This window comes from Rissa tridactyla, chromosome 6 (assembly GCF_028500815.1).
Source record: "Rissa tridactyla isolate bRisTri1 chromosome 6, bRisTri1.patW.cur.20221130, whole genome shotgun sequence".
In the NCBI taxonomy this organism is placed as follows: Eukaryota; Metazoa; Chordata; class Aves; order Charadriiformes; family Laridae; genus Rissa; species Rissa tridactyla.
Genome location: NC_071471.1, coordinates 63,134,749 through 63,157,132, shown reverse-complemented (window position 1 = coordinate 63,157,132; position 22,384 = coordinate 63,134,749). Strand labels below are relative to the sequence as shown.

General features: G+C 40.9%; 1 protein-coding gene across 5 annotated transcripts in view; it reads right to left on the bottom strand.

Moving 5' to 3' along the window:
• VTI1A (vesicle transport through interaction with t-SNAREs 1A) overlaps nucleotides 1-22,384 on the bottom strand; it is a 276,673-nt gene that overhangs the window by 11,543 nt on the left and 242,746 nt on the right. The gene's annotated exons all lie outside the window — the stretch shown is intronic.

Sequence of the window (22,384 nt, the reverse complement as noted above, 5' to 3'; positions counted from 1 at the left end):
AGGCGGTCACAGCAGTCTGGGGGGACTGAGTAGACACAGCTTGACTGAGTGGCTTAGAAGGAGAGATATCTACAAGAATGGTTGAAAGACAAGTGTGCGCAGTCATCAGCAGGCAAACTGTGAGAACAGGGAAAGTTTGAAAAAGGACCTCATGGACACGGGACCTAAGATAAAAAGGCAATAGGGCAGGGTACTGTACATCTTCTACTAGCTGAGATTTTATTTGTTGCTCACTTAAAAACACAGGGGAAGGTATTTCTGAAGGATGACAAGTATCCTTCTGCTGATGAGAGACCCTGTCAGGGAGCATTTCTCTGCACAGTTGCGACGCAACTTCAGCTTTCTCCTGTCTCCATGTCCGCTCCTTCCATGGAGGGAACAAATTAGATTATTACTGTCATTAGGAAGAACAGCGGGTGGCTTCCGGGGCCACAGAAACTCACCAACCAAAACTGGAGGGGGATTAATTCATTTCATGCAAAGCAGAGGCAACACCAGATCTCTTTGGCAAGTCTAAATGAAGATCACATGCGCAGTGGCAACTGCAAGTGGAAGGAGTCAAGGTTGTATTAATCTCCAACTGGCCTTTCTCAGGGTACTGAAGTATCAAGAAGAACAAATCACACATTTAGTCACCTGAGCATGACTAAGAACCATAGGCCTTAGCAAACATTATGAGTGCTTTAGAAAGAGCTCTGAGGGAGGCTGGACAGCCCAGCTGTCAGAGTAATGGCATTCTTCAGCACACTGGTTGCACGAAGCCCCGGTCCCCCAAACAGTTAACAGGAAAAAAAAAAAGCCCCAACCCCAACTCCCTCGTCAGCACTCAAAGCTAAAGCAATTATTTCTCCAGCAGAAGAAATGTATGCAAGCTATAAAATGACAAGAACGTACATGATCGCACATTGGCTTTTATGATAAATATAGTTACATTTACATTCTGCGCAATTTAAAGAAAACAAAAAATGTCTAAAGTCTGCATTTTATCAACTTTCATAATCATTAGAACCCACTAAAATATATATCTTAAACAGATGAAAGAAAGTAACATCTTTTGCCCTGCCTCACTCTAATTAATGACTAATCTACAGCTTTTAGGTGTGATGGAGCTGGAGACTGGACACAAATACTTTGCTTACATTATTTTCCCCTTATCACACCATATTTGACTGGGCGTCTTTGTATGGCAAGATTTCTACAATTGTCTTAACAATGTTGACCTCTTTTGTAAAAACCTGAAGGCATCTGCAGCAATTGTTCCTGAAGATGTGCTATCCAAAATGTTACCATTTCATGGCACTCCTTGAATGATAGAATAGAATTTTTTTTGGTATATATTCATTTTTTTTTTCAAATGCTATAAAAGAAAGGAAAACAATCATGGCTAAGGCCATTTGTGAGATGGCATTAAAAGAGCCTACTCCGAGACAGATAAAAATAATGAGAATCTTTCTGTCAAGAAGGATTTAGAAAATATCACTAGCATTATTAAAATTTAATTTTTTACTGTGCTTTTTGGTTCCCCCTTTTCCAGTGATAATGAGCAGGACTGCACACCTCCACATTGCTAGTACTTGTTTTGAGCAATAAATTCAGCCTTCCAGTCTGAAGACATTTCAGACAACAATTTTGACTGCTATAGGCTTATTTTTCAACCTGTTCTGTGCTTTGAGTCTTCCTATAAAAACCAGTTCATAAGCTAATTTTCCACAAGGCCAGTGGAACAAATAAAAATCAATTTTTGCCCAACTGGTTCAGAGAAAACCTGGGAATAGTGAAGACAGAACAGTGAAAAATAAAAAGAATCGATGTATTCACAAATGGTTTACCTGATAGAGAACTATCAAATTAGTTGACAGGAGATGCTTGCCACTATTACAGTATTTTCTTTTCAGCATGTTACAGTTTTTCTATTAGGGGTGCAGAAATGCCTCTACTTTGTTATGACCTCAGACACCTCGGTTTAATAACCGCACCGAGCCTCCGCGCATCCGTAAGACTACTGGGCACAAAGTCAAAGTGCACGAGCATTTGCAGATCGTGCAACCAGCGGGACCCACAAGCCCAACCTGGCTTAGAGTGGGTCTAAGTTTTCGTGATCTCATGGAAGGAGGGAAGATTCCTCTTTCAGTCAACACAGGGAGACATTCGTGACCTCAGGCCAACCTTGTCAAGAGGAATTTGGTCCATCAAGAAAGGAAAAAATCGTAAAACGCTGCCCAGTTTTCCCTCCCCAGTTAAAAACCCAAATGTTCGGAGCACACTTAAGACCAAGTGGTTTAATTTCTCTTGGAGAGCAGAATACAAATTTCTCCAAAGATGGGAATCCCATTTGTAGACTTCAAAACTTTCAGAATCCCAAGGGCAACTCAGGGCATGGGCTTTAATATTGTGGCCCAAACCATTTCATCATCTTCTCCGCTAATTGGGCAAACGTTTCTGAAACCGTGATACTGAGAAAGGACTGGATAGGTGCTTAAGCCTGTCTGTCTGCAGCCAGAAAAATGTGCCTGGAAAACTGACTGAGGAACAGAATATGCTTTTTAATACAAATTAACCATCACTCCTGTGGAAATAAAACAAATTTATAATTTACAAGCTTAAATATTGAGGAAGCTATTTTTAAGTAGCTGTAATCTTCACCCTAGTATGTAGCATTTTATACACTCCATTTTTATGAGTCAGCATTAAAATGTGACTCATTTTAACAGAAAAAAAAAAGGATTAAGTAAGTATGTCACTCTGAAGTAAAGCTGCATATTGCCTATTTAAAAATATTATACCACACTATGGAGACATCATATCTAGGGCCAAACACAACATTACTCAATGAAGAAATGGCATGAATTATAAAATATTCAGCAGAGGAAGGGTATTTGGTGTTAAGCAGTTTCCTTGCCAATAAACAGCATCATAATAAATACCGTGCATGTAGAAAAGACGTCTACCTGTTCTTCAGTGTTCGAGATGTAACACCTTAGTATGGGAAACTCATAAAGATACTACTCATCCACTAAGGACAAACAGGGAGAAACTAAAACCCACCACCCATTTTGATTCTGAATCTCTTACAACTGATGCTAATTTGCTTATGATATCTGCCTGACTTAGAGCTAATCTTCTGTAAATTAACTCCTAATGCTGTCTGAAATAATCCTCTTAATGCTGGTCTGTCTTGAGCACTTTATATCAAATACCATGAAATACACAAGCACATACGAGGCGTATAGCATTTGTAGTGCTGTTGGCTGCTCTCGAATATTTGCTGTGCCGAGAAGATGCAAGCACGGCGCAGAGCCGCGCGGCCCCGGGGCAGCTTTGGGACAGCACAGGGTCGTGTTGCTCTGGTTGTCCCCTTTGAAGGGTGTCCCACTGTCTCCTGGTCACCAGAGAGAAGAGGAGGCTCTCGGGCTCCTTCCAAAATGGTGCAGGGAGGTGCGGTTTCACGCTCCAAACCTCCCATCTCCAGCAGCACAGGATAATGAGAAAAAGTAAACTGTTCGGGCTTTGAGATTGCCAAATGACAAGATCTGTGTTAAACAGCACTAATTATCAGCTGGAAGCCTAATCTGATAACTGGTTTGAAAAGACAGAGATAGACAATTTCATTTGTTCAGATGGGGAAAACATTTTTAAGGGTGTTGCCTCAGCATTGGCCAGCTTAATTATTATTGTCAGTGTGCGAACTCTGTATTCAAAACTATATTTTTTCCACTAAATCCAGCAGAACAATTTTCTCCCCCAACATTAATTTAATGATACAGCCGAAAACCTAATTGATATTGGTGAGCAATGCAATTCCAACATATTATTTTCTCGGTTTTTGAAACATAAATGGCAGGCACAACTTTGACTGAATGGACCTCTTTATGTTTTAACAGGCGGTTTATTGGCCCAGACTCCAACATATAACAAGCACAATTGCAAAAGCAATACATTTTTAATTGAAAAATTCACCTATTTTTACTATGAAAGTGACTCAAATAACAAGCAACTTTGTCAGGTAAAGGGCTTTTAAAACAATTTTTATATACGGAATGCTGTAGAAATTATATTCGCACCCATAGCAAGCGCTTATAGGAGGCTATAAAAAGAAAAAAAAATATTTATTGTTTAAGTCATACTTTATTGGAGCTCGCTTTGTTAATATATTAAAGAACAGATAAAGCACAGTGATCAGTGAGCCGTATGTGTCCAACAGCCCTTCAAGAGCCTTGTGGAAATGTATAAAACAAGCAGTGATACAATCCTTTGCCAAACACTGTCATAAATTTTTTATTTGGCAGCTAACATTCTCACTAGTTTTCTTGGCAGCAATTGGGACCTTTAGCAAGAAAGGTGCAGGAGAAAAATACCTTGTTTAGAGATGTTTTCAACACTTTCTGGGATTTTTCAGAACTTCTGCCTGCAGCACATTTTACAACCACAGTCTCCAGTCACCTGATGAGTAGGTGGTGGGTTTAAATCTTTTTTTTAATATAGACAGCCTACTACCCCCCCTCTGGCCTTCAGCCTAGGATGTGAGTGTGGAGGGGGGCTGTTTGTGTTCCACAGAGATACAAGTGGTTGCTCCTCTCTGTCTAGACAAAAAAAACTTGAAAATAATATCAGAATGTACCTTTCATTCCTCCTGATACTATCTGTATCTTATTCCCGGATGACAGAGATAAATGAAAGGCAAACACGTGCTGATTACTTTTGCATTTTTTCTTGGGAGATCTCTGCGGAAAAGCTGGTCACAGGTGCAGCTACCCTGGTCAGCCGGTGGACCGCCTGATAAACAGAATTGTGAAATAGATTTCTGTGCCCAGATCCGCTCTTCCAGGGTTTGGTTTGGTTTGTTTTTTTTTTTTAAAAAAAAAGATATACTAAACTTGACATCTGATGCGCAGCCCTCCTCGGTGCACCCAGATATGCTGATGTGAAAATATGGCTCCAGCAGCACTGTGGTTTGGGCTACACAGGGCAGAATTAAATAGCGGGCTCTTACCAATTCACTTACGGAGCAGATGTTTTATATTTTGGTATTTCATTTTTTCAGAATAGGAATAAATGAACCTATTTTATATCTCAGCAACATCCTCCAAAACTTTCACAACAATAAGATATATTTCAGTCCTTCACATGGACATCAAGGAAACAGTTTGTCTTAAACAGATGTAGACCAGGAAAGGCGCCTTTTCCTTATTTGTCCCGAATTAGAAAGGCTGGAACTTAGTTTTAGACAGCACAGATTGTTTTGAAGACAGGTTTAATTAAAGTAATGATGTTACACTTACAAACACAAACTAATAGGCTTCCCCACAGCTTGTGTTCCAGTTTTGTCTCTCGTGTTTACCAGGGGCATCATCCCCTCAAGAACTTTACAGAGCACACACAGACATCTAGTGGTTGGTGAAAACACTGCAAGGATGTCACCGCATCTGACACGGCTCCACCGGGGCCAGTGAAGTTATGCCAGGTACGAGTTGAGCTAATTTTGTCTCTGTTAACAACTATGGATGGGGAATCAAACAGGGAGAGAATTGCTCCCTTTGTGCCATCTCATGTTATCACGCTGCCTCTGGTGAGAGAGTTGCTCTCTTCACGACTCTGGCTTCCCAAATTTCCCCAGTCACTGACTCTTCAGTTCAGTCGGAGCTATTTTTGCCTTTCTTCTAAGAACCTTTAAATTTCTCTCTCCTTGCTACTATTTTATTTTACCTAAAAACTGAAGAGCTTAATTATGTAATATTGTTTGAAAGGTTCTCTGAATGCGGCTACACGCAATGAAGTCTACTGGAAAGTGAGAGAGCAACGTGATTTTACAGACAACTAAATGCACGCACGATGAAAAAATACACAATCAATAATAAATTCTAAGTTGTTGGTAGAGGAATACGACTTGCTCTCCAGTCAATCAATGGAAAGATGCCTAAAACTTCAGTGGGGTTCAAGTCCCACATCTGCAAAGGAGATAAAGAACCACCGTTCTGCAGAGCGTTGTAAGAACTCAGCGCCCCGATTCTGCTCTCAGTTACACCAGTTTAAATCAAGCGGTACTCAGCGGTGTCATAACCCTGTACATCTGTGTCAGACCCTGTGTTGCAAGGGCAGACTCGATGCCAAGAATGCAAAACAGATGTTGCTTTCCTAATGTTTTCTTGTTGCTGTTTAAGTTGTTTTCGTGGGGTTCTGTTTTGATTTTGGTGAGTGAAACAGGTCGACAGGACAGGGCAGACTGGAGGAACGTTTCTGCATCTCCCTTGTTATTTCGCGTGCACGTGTGAATATGCATACACTTTGAGTTACAACCAGGAAAAATCTCTTTTTTTTTTAAGCTTCATTTGAGCTATGCTCTGCTCCCTTGGGGCAAAGTGAAAGGTAGCTATTTGCGGATGGGAAAAAGGGCTTTTGTGAACAGCAAAACTGCATCACCAAGCAGCTTAAGAGAAAGATTTTTTGAAGTTATTTTTTACTACTATTTTAAGAGGAAATGGGGATAAATATATCTGTTTTGCATGTTGACTCATTAACAAATTTAGCAATAAACACTTTGTAATTAAGTCCACTAGTTTACTGCTGTCCAGAAGTTTCTCAATACTCTTTGCACAGAAGGTTTTGGAAAACGCAGAACTAAGAAACGGTGAAGGCAAATCCCAACAGCTTGCTCAAGCAAATCTAGCCGAGGCTTAAACTCACTTCTGAACACTGAAATTTGAGATGCCGTATCAAATAAGCAGCTCTTTTTCCCTGAAGAGAAGAAACTGGGTGTAGCTAACCTAGTGCATAATAGGTTTATTCTCATTCACAAAACAGGAATTACTTTATGGCCCCAAAGTAAAACTAGCACAGAAATATACTGGCAGATTTGCTGCAGATGTGTGTTGTGACACGTATGCAGGGAATCTGCTATTAATCACATGCTAAGATTTTAATATTATGTAGGGTAATGCAGGCAATCATTATGGTGAAGGTTCTGGATTCATAAAAGCCTAACCCACAAATGGGTCTTTTAAATTTAATACATTTGAGCTCACTCTCACACTGCACCAGTTGAATTCCCTGATTCACCGCCACCCCCCCCCGGCTCCCCATTACATAGGTTTATTTCAACATCTATTGTGCACTTCTTTTTGTGCTTGTGCTCCGCTTCTTTTCTTGCAACACATGACAGTTGCTGGGGAAAGCGCAGCTTTTCAGTTCTCCCGTTTACCGGAGTATGACAGGAATGTTCTTCTCCAAGGGGCTGCTTGTGAGACCCCTGGACACGCACCCAGCACAGGAAACGCTCCGGCTCAAATGCTGGAAAAGCCATCCTTCACCTGAAGCCTTCAGAATTTGTGTCCGAACATAACTAGAACCTATGTATCCGTACCCGGGCTAAGATTACTACGGACAATTATACTGTGGAAATGCATTATTCTGACAAAGCAATCAATCACGTTATTTCTCACAATTTCAGTTCACTCCTAAAATTTTCCTTACCTCCAAAGCCAGCTGGATATTATATTACCAAAGCTGTTGAAAGGGTGTAACACTAACCATGAAGCCAAAGGCCACTAAAACTATGCAATGCATAAATTTTTATTGTTTGCTCAGCATTGAAATCTCATTAGGGCTCATAACTCATCGGCGCACTGCAAACATTTGCATCTGCTGATCATGAGAACTTAGATGGAATGTACACCTTTGGCTAATTTACTTGTTGTGTTTTCAGATGAGACCGTGTGTGTTGCTTTTTATTTTCTTTTTAAAAAGTCCTTACACGGTTGTGAGTTGAATGTCCACTTTTTAAACTAAATACATTAAAACTTTCAGTTGCAGTTTCTCAAGGTTGTTCTGTTGCTGGCAATGTTCATGATCATCATTTTACAAAAGCTTTGTTTGACTTAGTATTCAGGATAATCATTGTTTGAAAACTGTGCCCCATAGAGCATTTTGCTTCATTCATCCTTTCTGCTTTATGCAGTCACATTTTAATTAGATTAAAATTTGTCCTCCAATTAGCTTTCATTAAAGTTTATAGATTACAGGAAAAATCTCCACTGAGCTACGCTTCAAAACTGTGCCTAAAGTTTAAAATGAAATAACTGTGCAAATGAAGTGATTATGAAGATTATTACTATGCAAAAAACATCAGTCGCTTCTTGGTTTACTTATACGTTTAACTCTGTAATTTATTTTGCCGACTTCAATACCTCTGTGTTCTCCAGAGTAGTCATCATAATAATACCTTACAGTTACAGGATACCTTTCATTCCTAAGGATCCTTAGGGGCCTGATTCTGCACACCAGTAGCCCTGTTGGAGTCCCTGAAACTACCTGAGCCAGTGCTGCTCGCTGCACGTGAACCAGAACCCCACCACAGGTCAAATCCCGCTTTCAGGTACCCATGTAGCATTACTGTGGATTTGCACAGCTCGGAATGCAAACCAGATACGAACGTTATGTAAAAAGTCCTTTCACCTAGTTCTGTGTGAGATGCGGCAGCTGTTGAACGGTGCGTGGTTACAAGACTCATCTCTTTAAATGAGGGTGGGAAGACAGATACCTCCCCCCCTCCCCACCACCCCCCTGTGGTTAAAACTGCAGAGAAAACTGAGAATGTAATTATCCAAAGAGGAAACGACTCTGGAGGACACTGGGGCTGGGGCTGCATCTCTCCTGTCACTCACGTCTTCAGATGCAACATTGCCAAGTATCGGATGCCCAGTCGCTAATACCTCCTGCACATGCAAATTTACTATGTGCTGAAGGCAATATAAAGTTTACAGTTCACCAGGCTGGTCCTACAACCAGAGCAGACATTTATTCTGGAGCAATCTCTCGGCGGAACACATGGGACTCCGTGTCGGAGCAGAGCTCCTCAGAAATGGATCTGTTTGCAGGAAATTCTCTTCCAATAGCAAGAGCTATAAATATATACACATATTTAAAAAAAAAAAAAAAAAAAAAGAGAGAGGTGCAGCCAACATCTTAAAACTAAAAATAGAGACACTTGAGTTACAAAACCAGAGACCTGTCTTTGCTCTAGCAACATCTTTCCGATAGAAGAAACACAGTTGAAAACAAACATTTTACTACAAGTGAAATATAGTTCATAAGCATGGGAGAACAGTTTCAGCAAAATGCAGGAGTGTAAAAAGCAGTCTTTCCTATTTTTTTCATGTGCTAATTGGTTGAACAATCATTACTAAATCTTCACATCACTAGGGCAACTAGTGTCATTCCCACTTAGCAGATGGCAAAACGAAAGTTTAAGGGTGTCAAAGGCTAAAGGGGAGTTTATAGTTTAAATGTTCTGACTCCAAGCCCTGTACTCAAGCCAAGACCGTGTTTCCAAGATGCAAAGCATCCAGCAGCAATACTAATTTTAGGAGTCATGCTCAGGTCTGTCCCTTCCTCCCCCTGCTCCCACCTCCTCTTGGTGTTCATTTCTGCCATCGCGCTGCAGCATGCCAACCTCAGCTCTGCTGATTCAACAGCTTGTGGGTCCATGTGATGAATCAGATCAAGCAATTGATCCAGGATAAAAAAAGAAAAAGAAAAAAGAAGAGGGTGGGACAGGAGAGCTATTTTGCAGTGGATCAATTCCATTTCAAGACATTGACTGGAGAACAGAAGTGCCCATGAAAACAAGAGAGCAGCCGGATGCAGAGGCAGGAGTGAGTATTTTTGGGAGCAGGAGACCCTGCTGTTGATGCTGATGGTTTTGTACCGCAGACCTGAGGTCCAAACCATTCCAAAAGCATTACATTTTCATGTTTTAACTCTTTTATAGCTCTCCTTCTTTTTAACTTCCTTTGCCTCCTTTGTTCTTAGGAAAAGCGTAGCTACTCCATGCTACCTTTGCGCAACAAATTTGCACGAGGCAATTCAGAAACTGGAAGTATTTCACTTTCCTCAATTAAACTCTGGAACACCAAGTTCGCCTTCTCAATTACATTGACTATATTGCAGAAATACTGCTCCATTTCCTCAGTAGAATTGTCATGTTTCATAAAATACAGACAAACTAGTCATGCTTTATGTCAAGGGTGCATTTACAAACAGTTTATAAAGGATTTAGATGATTAACCATATATTGAGACAGTTAATCAAATTTAAGGGGTTATTGTAGAATTCTACAGATCAAGCAGTTATTTATAATCCAGGTTATTGCCTTCTACCTTATATCCCCTAATGTGCACCATTATAATATTCCGCTAACTCTTTATAAATTGTGTTAGTAAAATAAAATAAAAAAAAGCGCCCAAATCCTGTTGTAAGGAATAGGTTAGATAATTAGGACTGCGATACTCCTAGACTAAATGAATCAGATCCAAGAATCAGATCGTTGGAGGTAGTCAGACAGCCCGTGCCTTGATTTGGATACTTCAAGGCCCTTAAAAATCTCAGCCTTCATCACTCTGCACACGGGACTTACACAATTACAAAAAGTTGGCCAAGTGTCATCTGAAAAGGCACAAATGTCGAAGTAACTGCAACAGCTGAGGAACACATCTTTTCTTCGACAAAACATCAGCAGCATGACGGGATGCTTAAAGATTCAGTGCTTCATGCTGGTTGTGGAAAAAAAAGCCCAACAATGGATGCCTTGAGGAATGCTAAATATAACCGGTCTCCTTACAAAATGCAGTCTGGTCAGTTAGAACAGAATGAGAAAGTATTTCTTGTGATTTTATTCACTTATTTTAAGCAGCGTCGTCTGCTTATACACAGAGAACTTTTTAAATGAAGAAATAACCATCAATTACTTTTTATTGCGGTATGCTTTATAAAGTTTTAAAAAAATATGATATCTATTCTGCAAGTATAGTGTATTTGGTGCTATTTTTGCCTAGGAATGGAAACTCGAACTGGAAATAGAGTCATTCATTCACACTTACAGGATGACATCCCGTTGACAGGCATGCAAACTTGGAAAGGTGCTACACAGTCACTCTTAAAATACTACACTATATTTTTTTCCTTCTAAGCTTCAATTAAGTAAATGTTAAAGAGGGATCAGTACTTCGTTAAGGCTAAGGGTTCATCATTTGCAAGAGATCATCTTTCAGAAGTACAAAGACAGAAAAATCAAGGCATTAACTACTAAATAAACTGTTTTCACAACAGAAGTGGCACTTTCAAGCCCCTCTACAGCGAGGTGCTGCGCTGCCGGAGTTCTGCTTGTTCAGATTTTGATTTTAAAGAGCATTCCCCCGTATGATCAGAAAGGTCATCGGTCCTTCCTGCCAGGTAGTTGGTTATTTGTGTTATTGTGGTTTTTTTTTTTTCAATTCATGGAGAATGAAAATCATGAAATGCGTGAAAATACGGCTGAGGTAGATATATTCACAGATTCTAATATAGCTGGAATGCTGTCGGTGCTAACGAGCCCTGAGCAAGTGATCCGTGTCCGGCGTGCTCTGCCAAACAAACTACAATTACAGAAGAACCAAAAATAAACCAAGCAGCTTTAAATCTCCTGAATTTGTGAGCCTGGGCCTAAGAATCATACTTGCACTTGCTGACACAGGCTCACTTCCAAAAGGCACCCAAAAGTGGAAGGACCTTTCTAATGGGAAGGAAGGAAGGAAAGGAAAGGAAGGAAAGGAAAGGAAGGAAGGAAAGGAAAGGAAAGGAAAGGAAAGGAAAGGAAAGGAAAGGAAAGGAAAGGAAAGGAAAGGAAAGGAAAGGAAAGGAAAGGAAGGAAAGTTTCCATTTGAGATCTGGCATTTCAACACAGCAGAAAGAGAACTGACCCTAGAGGGTCTTGCACCTCTGTGTCCAATTCCTACAAAAGCAGCTCGTAAGACTTCAGCTCTATCAATATCTGAATCAAAATGTCAGGACTGAAAATTCACACCATAAATCGTGCCCTCTGAAATCAAGGTACACAATCCCCTTGGCTTTGCTTTCTGTTGGGCTTCTCCAGCCTTGTGCATGCCTCCGCAGTGCCAATGGAGATGTGCTTTCCCTTTTTTCCTTACAGAGAAAACCCCAGCCAGCCCCAAACTTTAATGATTTTAAACGATGCGCTCTGTAACTCCTTTTTGCACCAGCTTTCTTGTTCTCTGTTGGTTCTAAAAAAAGCCTTTGACCCGCTGGTAAGAACACCATTTCTATTTCTGTCATCCCAAATTAACAAATGAATGAGGAGAGGGGAAACTCCCCTGTCACTCCAAACCTTCTCCCTCCAAGCCCCCCTGCTTCATTGCAGCCCTGGTGCTCTAAAATAAAGCAAGCATTAATGGGCTGAAGCTTCAATGGGACATCAGCACTTGCTTAAATGATATTCCGAATCATGGGCTAAATGGCGGTGGTGGTCGGGGAGAGCAGGTATTTACTTCGTGCAGTCTCTTAGGATACAATGGATTTATGGCCGTCAATTCTAAACAACACCGCTATTGTCTCTTCACATTTTATCTGCCTCCATTACTCATTTATGTTGATTTTGATTGATGAAGACACTTTAAAAAAGGAGGGGAGAAGGGAGGAGGGGGGGAGGAATACTTCAACTGTTTGGTCTCTAATTCCTGTAAATCTACAGTTCATACTGCAAGAGTATTACTCAAAAGAAATGCCAACCTTCACATTTTGGGAAGGATTTTTTCCTTTTACCAGTCTCTCTACTTGCTGAAAGACTGGAAGTGGGGCACAAGCAGTGCTTCCGACCCACATCTAATCACCGTAGAGGCAGCACATCACACTGCAATCAGCCAGGAAAATCAATGTTAGTCTTTTTAATGAAAAAGACTTAAGACTTCCGCAAAACCTCTTTTACATATTTACTTCCTATGCCACAGCTAATTAAATTTTAGCCTGGTTTGATATGTCAAAAATTGCTCGGATCACAGAAATGAACCCAAGCAGAGTAGATATATTTTCTTCATTCAAAGTGAAAGCATCTGCCAGAAAGCTACTCTTCCAACTGTGTGGAAGTCATAAAGAAAAGGCCCAGCTTTGGCTTGTTTGCTTCCAAATATATGGTATTTATTGACCTCTCATTAAAATATCCTGACAGAATACAGATTATGAACCATCCGATACATTTCTTTCCATGGGAGGCTACGTCTGAGGCCTGGGGGGAAAGAGATTCCTGAGAGTCGTTTAAATTCAGCTCGCTCCTCTCAAAGTTTTCAACGGGCTTCTGAGCAAGCACCACAAACTTGCCAAGCAATCTGCTTACTTACAGAAAAGAAAAAAAAAATAAAAAGAAAGAAAAAGACAAGATACATTCACCACGTTTGCATCTCCTGCTCCGAGATCTGCCCCCGCACATGCTGACTGCAACATTCAATTGACTGCCATAGCCAAGGGAAGCCCATGCCCTCCTCAATATTTGGCTGCAGGATTTCCTTTCTAGTTCCACCCCTTTTTGCGCTTTAAATAGGATGAGCTATAACACAGCAAGAGAAGCGGTGAAAAAAAAGGACAGATAAATTGTTAATAAACTGTCATTAGACGTCGGAGTCACCACCACGTTCAAGAATCAACTCTTCTATGTAAATTTTTATGTCTAAAATGTTGGTATTTTAAAATGACTGCGGACTTCAGAAGAGAGCTTGCTCTTTCCTATTAACTTTGAAAATGTGGTAGTATTTCTAAAAAGGAAAACTTGACATCCAAGGACCAATAGGTGAAGGCAGGAAGAGTCTGTGGAACTGCTGAAAACACAAAAGCCTTCTGCTTGACCACTCGGTTTGTTTTACAAAGCATAATTACATCTGCCTTTTTTTAATATTATGTGGTTCTTATTATTACTTTCTGTACCATCTTTCATGTTTCAAGGGAGTAGGCTGCTACTAACTGGTGTTAGGAAACAACTCATTCTAATTACTCGGTATTTCTGTAGAGGCTGTAATGGCAACTCCTGGAGACAGACACCAGGATGTGTACAAAATCAACCAGTTCTGGTTTTGAAACTCCCATCTTCGCAATTTTGACTTTTCAAATGATCTGCTCTTAATACAACGCAAGTTGTCAAAGGCTGTCAAATAAACGATAAAACTCTCAGGAAATAAACATCTCTCCTCAAGTAGGTTTGTATATATTTTTGCAAAAGAAAAGAATTCTAAAAGTAAATAAACACATGAGAGGATTAGAGAAGCAATAAACAAAAGCATTTCCTCATTTTGAGTTTAAGAAAATAGGAGCCTCTTTCCAGCCATTGCCAGGAAATATTACTGCACAGAGGTGAAGTTTGTGCTAGCTAAAATATTTTTTTTAAAGCTAAGGCATACAGACATGCATTTACTCACACACGCACACACAGACACACACACTACGTGTATATCCCCATCCAAAATTTAAATCACGTTTCTACCATGCCATTGCAGATTGATGGGCAGAGGATTTTAATACCAGTTTGGACTAACACAGGCACGGGACTCCTTGTTGCAAGATGATAAAGCTAATGCTGAAACCTTTTAGTCCTAACGAAGGAGTTTACAGGGTTCTTAATCCCCGCACCCCACCTCGCTTCTCCCGCGGCCCTGCTGAAAGCTTTAAAACAGTCCCCAGCACTAACATGGTACAGAGCCTGTTGAACATGCTGATCTGCTCATGATTACTCTCTGCCACTGTAAAACAATCTAACTCCTCAAGTGAATGGAGTCTGTAGCAACAATGGTGTTATTGACTTGTTGCTCCAGCTCTATTTAGTTATTACCCTTGAGGCCACAATCAATAGACTTTGCACCAAGTCAGCCTAATAAATCCCAGGCTTTCACTGGAGCTTTGCCAGGAACTGCTAGAAAATCTATGGCAGTCAAACACTTAGAGTATGAATAACATAGAAAGCTGTACTGACAGCTGTATAAATTAATTAACAAGGAATGTTCTTATTCTTTTAAGAAGATCATAATGCACGTTTACTACGATTTAAGGAGTCACAGGTAGAGCGATAGAAAAATTACCTTTGTGCTTTCATTTAAAATAAAAATTGAATATGATTAAAACCAAAACAGCTTCAGACTACTTTTTCCTCCCTTTGATTATTGGATGTGCAGAAATCTGCATTACTGCTGTGGCCTTTTAATTATTCCAAGTTTGATTTAAAAAGGAACCCAGCCCAGCAAACACCGACCACTTAGCGGAAACGGCCCAGGCATTTTAACTTGATAAATGTTGATTGTAGTGTGCTTGCCTAACCGTACCCTGCATCTGCAAGGGGGATTTAAATTGCGTTTGTAGTGCAATGATTAAAACAGAAACAAAAGGAAGGGGGGGAAACAGTTGTTCAAGAAGTAAGAGGTTGGTCACTAGTGAATTCCAGGTTCTTTCAGTTCCTCCTGTAATAAGCAGATATTCTGCAGACTCAGCTGCGAGGCGCCCGATCGCAGTGTCCGGAGACGCGCTGAACCTACTGTAGCAAGAGCTTGGTGCCAGCCCCGTAACAAAAGAATCTCCTTTTTGCACGTTGAAAACAAATGTAACAGATCAATAGGCTCTTACAACTGATTTGTTGCCCCAGTGGTACTTTCTGAGAGCATTCAGCTTTCCTAACGAGGGTCGCAGCTTTGAGGGGAAGCAACAAGCGGGGTCAGGCAGCTGGTCACCGCGCAGGGAAGGGGTGCGACTGCGGCCACAGCCTTTGGGCAGAGACGAATGAATGCTTGAGACCGAGTCGTGGCAGCCTTTGCATTCTAGGGAAGGGAAGAAAAGCTTGGACAACAAGGAAGAACTAAGCTGTGCTGAGGTGAGGGAAGTCAGACTGGTGTGGAGCTTTTCACCTCTGCTCTGCCCACCCACGACCAAGGTTGCTCTTGGGTGGGTGCATCCTAATATCTTATTAGACCACTTCGTCAAGGTGTTTAACCCATCCTGGTCCTGTTGACAGGTACGTGAGGGTCTCTTGAGAGCAACCAAACCTGCCCCATCTGAGGAGGGGGCAGCAAGCAGACGGGGCGCTGACACTTTCAGGTGGAGAACCAAGTGTGACCATGCTCTAAGGTATCTTCCACCAGCACGCTTTGTGAGCAAGCTTTCACCCTGAGGACAGACACCGCCACCTTGCACAGCTGATCGTCATGCGTTTTTTCAGGCATTTAGACTTTCAATGATCATTTCGGTACTGCTTATTACCAGCAGAGAGGAAGAGATGAAGTTCATTTCACAGCTCTCAGTTCCTCTCCTCTACGGACCAATAAATTTAGTATCAACTTTTTTATTCATAAGTAGGGCTTCCAGGAACTTTGGTGGTTTTAAGCGTTGATGAAGTAATTTCTATTGAAGTTTTCAATTTCTGCTTAATTTCTGCTGTCCCAAAAGGACTCATGTCATGTTTTTTGGGAAAAAAGTTACACTTTGTATTCATAACCTGACCTCAAATTTTGAGGTTATTTCATTGCTTCTGAGCACCGCTCCTCCTTTCTCCCTTCCTTTCCATTTTAAATATACCAGGTGACTTTGTTTTAAAATATCCCTTTCTATACAGTCATCTGTAAAGTATACATGCATCAAATAAAAGAGCTGCTTGGGAATTAGGACATATTTTCAAGCATAATAAGTGAAGTGGAGCTGCAAAGTTTCTGAGGGCTCAGTCTTGTAAAAAAGGCTTAATTTTCATTATCAGATGAATATCTGTCCTTTCAAAACATGACTTCTCTTTTATAGGGTCAATTTCAGCACCCAAAATTGTATCATCAAAAGCACTGTTCAGATCTGAAAATTTAGGATTGAGAATTCACTGAAATTAATTTGATCGCAGCAGGGAAGCTCTTGGGGCCTTACGGCTCTCCCCGGCAATGTATCATCTGAGGTGACCATATGTCATTGTCTGGCACATTGTTAGCAGAACGGAGTTAATCTGTGTTTGGGTAAAAAACCCTGCACAATTTCTGGGTCCTGGGTCATCCTTGAGATTTCTTGTGTCGTGCGACTATTTTATTCACTAACTTTCTGAAGAGTCAGTCAGTCACTGAGAAATGCTGATGCAGTTTTCATAACAAGCCAAGGCTATAATATATTATCAAGCAAATTCAACAATAAACTACTCAAATACGATATCTGAACTCCTACACCTTCATGTCGTATGTGCAAAAATGACTTCACAGAATAGAGTTCAAATCTTAGCATTCATGCCAGTTCTTGACCTGGCAGTAGGACTCAGGATGGGTGGCAGCTCACAACACAGAGTGCGACACGATGCTGGCGTAGCTCAGTACGTGGAAGACAGAGACTCAACATCTAGGACCTGCCAAAAGCAACAGTGTTGGATCTAGTGCTGGCATCCTTCTTTCTGAGCCAGTTTTGCAGCAAGCTCCACCACGCTGTCAGGAAGCACTGTACTGCTGGAAGCCGCTCTGCTTTGCTGATGAGATTTAAAACTAAGCTCCTGGTCTTTTGGGAGTTGTTAAAGATCCTGAGATAAAAGTGAATCTCATTAGCCACTCTTAAGAAACTCATAGGAAGAGGGACTGTAAAAGGAGAAATAGCTGTTTATAAGCACACCAATGAAGAACTTAATGAAGTTCTTGCCCATATTCTGCATCTGACCAATACAGAAGAATATAACCACAGAGACACCAACGGATTCCCAACATCCCATTTTGCAACATGTTCAGAAACGTTAATTATCAGCTTCACGGCACTATCCAGCCTATTTGCCTCTTCTCCACTGCTCAGCTTCTTGATTCAGGGCCCCTTAGCCTCCCCCCAGCCGGCTCGGCACAGGGCTGAACAGCTGAGCTGTGCCTGTCCTCACCCCTTTCGTTCAAGCCACAGTGTCTCCCCGGCTGCCCGGCCTCCACCAAGAACTTTCTGCAGTGACACGCACAGAGCATGAAACAGTTTCCCAGTATTGGTCTACCATTATACCACCTATTTACATTTTTGAATAAGACTGGTAACTTTTAGCAATCCCAGGAAAAAAAAAACCCGCAACTATTTGTTTAACCAGGCACCAATCAAATGTAGGCTAAAAACCTGATGGACTTTTTTCCTCTTGTCTCTCTTCCTTCCCTCTTTATTGCACTGCATGCAAATAAATCTCCCCTCAAAATTCTTCCTTCATGAACTAATTTGATGGTCTTATTTTTAAGCATTGTAACAATTGTCCTTATTAGTAACCAAATAAGAGTATTTTTCTCTAGGTACTTAGGTTTCTTAACTTGTACATGAATAAGTACAGTAATTCCCAGGCATACAGCCACCGCAAGGTAGAACTTCCAATACATTGCATCACTCTGCAAAGCACTGCCTGCTACACTACTCTGTAATTGCTTCTGCTCCTTGAAATAATCCCCTCTGAAACGGAGTTTTGGATTTTGGCGGGTGATAATCCCAAGGGGTACCTCGGCGATAGCCAACTACCCATAACTAACAAACATAAACTTGCCAAAGCATCCTCTTCCTCTTTTCAGTTCTCTGATTTTCATATTCTTCAGGGCTAGCCCAGGAACTCCGGCCAGTAGTAGTCAGCCATATGATGGCACAGATTTAGAGGATCAAGAGTATAAATGGAAATACAGCATGGTTGAAAAATTACATTTTAATTCAATTTTCTGAAAAACAGTCCCACACTTAAATGCACTTTGGATGAAGACCATAAAAGTTGTACAGCTTCTCTGGCTGGTTTTCTAAACTCAAATGTGTGCTATCGCACTTTAATCTTAACTGCTTCTTAAGGTGATAACACCGAACAATGTGGCTCTAGAATATATAGGCCAAATGAGAAGCAGGAAACATTTTACTTTCCAGCAGGTCTACGGAGGTATAACAAAAAGAAAAACTCTTGAGCACTAGACTAGCACTGAACATAAATGATAACATTGTATGGGGCTGAGTTTTCAGTGATTTGTTCCTTTCTATCAAATGTTCTGCAGCTAATTGGCTTTGGAAAAGAATCCGTGCAAAGCTGGTGTGGCCCAGTCTGCGTTAATTGGGGTGGCGCCCACCAATAGTTTCTCAGGATCAGGGCAAAGGCATCCTCCCTCCAAGCATGGCTGTTATTTACTTGTGTTGCTGCAAAATTCTTTCGTCATGATAGACTGGATCAACCCAATCTAAATGTTTTGATCTGTTACATATGTGGAAAATGAGATACTGGCACACACACAAAAAGCAGCTGCTTTCTAAGTGCAGTGTCTTAATGACCTCTACACAGAGCACAGGGCAAGTGAATTAGTCCTCTACCAACGGAGACCGCTTTACCTTCCAGTCTCCACGTAACACGGGAAAGGAAACTCAATGCCTACTTTAAATGACGGAATTAAGCTAGATGTAACTTGCAAATTGATTAATTTTCTCACCAGACTGAGATTGATCTGAGTTTTCTCTTTTGCACTGTAAGTATTCTATGCTTGTCCTGAAACAAGTTAGCTAAAATAAATTAGTCAGCGTGGAATAAATTTAAAGGGACACTGACAGATCTAATTTAGCCCCAAATTAAGGATAAAAGCGAGAACAATACAAAATAAATATTAAAAAGTCAGCCTGAAAAAAAGAAACACTTCTGTGAGACTTCTTATAAGGAAATAATTTCCATTTAAATAATATTTGCAACCTGCAATCGAGTTCTGTGGTGAAGGTGAAATTTACTTTCAGCGAGGTGACACCAGCAAGTCCACTGCAGCTCTTCAGCTGCAACCACCGACAGCAAACAGACCGCAACGAACAAACGCAATATTTCTAACCAGTGATCCAAAGTCAGTAGTTGACAGTTTAAATACATTGCCATCTTGCTAGCATAATATTTTAGGGAACATCCATAAACATTTAAGATATTTTAAAAGGCTCTTATGATAATAGACAATACGATCACTGCTGGTATGATTGCTTTGATCCAGAGGGCTACGTTGCCAGAGGTCCTCCTGTACTGGTGCAGCAACCTATGCACTTGGAAATCCATGTACCCAACCACCAATTTCACCCACTTGCATGACTTCTGCAAAGAAGCAGTTCTGTGGGCCCTAAGACCTGACCCAGCGTGACTGCACTGAAACAGGAGACAAGAGTTCAGTCACATTCGTTTAACAGTAGTTTAACCCAACTGGTTTTGTGCCAGTTTGAAACAGTTCCCCAATCTTTTTCCTGTTTCAGACAAGTTCTGTTCGACTGCGCTTTCCCACCTTGCTTTTCATTCCTTCTTCGGTTGCAAACCAGTCACAGCTGTGCGGGGAGCACTGAATGCCGTGTGACCAGTTGCAGCACCTCCTGTGATGGGAACTCAGAAAAACATGCATGCCCTGCTTGCCCGTATATGAAATAAGACCCGTGGCATCCATACCATACATGATTAGCCACCCCTCATTAGATCTCAAGTTGCTAACTGAGCTCAGAACTTTCACATTCTATTTTATTTACAAGACACATTAAAATAGTAAATAAAACTTGTTATGTTCAGTTAAAAAAAAAAAAAAGACAAAGGAATGACAACAGCTATTGAAGTTCCTTGTGGGAGAAGAAACACAGAGCACAACACAACATTATCCACGGCTGCAATAAATCAGCATTGAAAAGAGCTTAATATGGCCATTGAGTAAAAGGTAGAAAAAGGAAGTGTAAGGTTAGTTCTTACAGCAAGAACAAAATTGATTATATCACCCCGATGGTGATAAATATGGTCATATCAGCTGTCTTGCTGCTCGACTGGATGAAATAGCACGTATTTCACTAGCCTATGGGATTAAAACCTAGAGGTGACAAATTGAATCGGCATTAAGAATAATGTTGGCCTTTGTAATTTTTTTTTTTTTTTTTTGCTCAAGAAACTTATTATATTGAATGGGACAAAACTTACATTTAAAGGAAGGCTTTATTTGTCACACATATGATCTTAACTCAATAAACCAAACAAGGCTTTTCTCTCTCCCTAAATCAGTATAATAATGGTAGTTTTGTTTAAGCTGCTTGTTTGTACAAAAGCCTGTAGATATATAGACCTCAGGGTAATCCTATTGCTGAAAGTAAGACCTAAATGAAAACAAATCTTACCAGCAGATCTCTATTTTGAAGACAGCTCTATTCAAATCGGCTATGCTGATTATACTCTGAGATAACCCGGCACACCATTTAAGGTTGATCACTTTAGCAAACACAAGCTTCGCGCTGCAATTTTCTAGTCTTTCATTTTGCAGGATAGCAAAACCCCCCCACAACGGCTTCATCAGGGAGTTACACAACTTCAAGCCAGCAGATTCTTCAGGGAGAAAGAAATAGATGCCAAAGCTCAATTTAAAAGCTGTGCGTTAGATTCTCCAGTGATGCAGGATTTTAGCGCTCCTGCATGCTGAAGAGCAGGTTCCATTTTCTCTTTTTCTCCTTTGTGCACACACTAATCAGAGCACAGAATGATGGCAGCTCAACTTTTTCTGGTCCAACCAACGTCTACACAAAACTAATGAAAATGATGTGCAAAAAACTGACCATGGTTTTACTCTTCTCAAATGAAATATTATTCTGAGGAACAGATAATATCTGTCATGGATACAGTGGAGAGCAGGAAAAGGGGAAACTCAAAAGGGCAACATCTCTTAAAATCCAGCAGACTTTGTTTTCAGTGGGAAACAAAACCTCTACGCTAGCAAAATCTGGTAAATGCTTATCTTCTGCAACTACATGGGTAGGGTCAATCACTTTATGTCCACTGGTTACTTGCACGTAGATTTAAACATTAGAAGGAACTTCCTCATTTTCTCTGTGAAAACACTTGCAGAAGAGAATTGATAAACTCTAAATGTAACGTGGTCAACTTCCATTTTCCCCCTTCCTCTACCTTTTCTAATGAAATGGATAGGAACAGTCTCCCCTGAAGACTCAAAAGGGTCGACTGACCAGAGACAACAGAACCCACCGCCACCAACGATGGCTTAAGCGCTCCTCACAATCCTACAGTTCCCTGGGACCCTCTCAGATGAGTGTGGGGTCCTTTCTTAAATGCACGTGCATGGATTTGTTTGTGTTTTGCGCAGAAGAAACATTGCCCTGGGTTGCATTAAGTTCTGAAAATAATTTTCAATGGCAACTTTCATTTGCTGGAAAGAAAAACTCCATGCTCTCGATAACCCCTACTCCCCCTACAAAGAAACTCCATGATAACCCCTCTGGTATGGCCCAGAGACAGGTGGGAAAACTGCTGCCAAACTGCCTGGCCCTTCCCCCTCTCCCTCAACCCCTTCCACACTGCACACACTCCAGGAGGAATGACTGGGCTTGCACTCCCCGTTCACTGCAAACTCCATTTGCTGCAGCGGGAGCACAAGTTTTAACAAGTCTGCTGACTTCAATAGCAGCCTTTACTAACACAACAAATGTCCACCAAGTCAGGAGCTCTTTAGAGTAAGGATTACAGATTGCCAAGGAAAAATAAAGTCTAAACAAGGGAGGTGATGGGCTGGCTCTGAAAGGACAGATGATTTGGGTCAGATGTGCACTAAAAGCTTCAAAAGTCATATTGCTTTTTCTCTTAAACCCT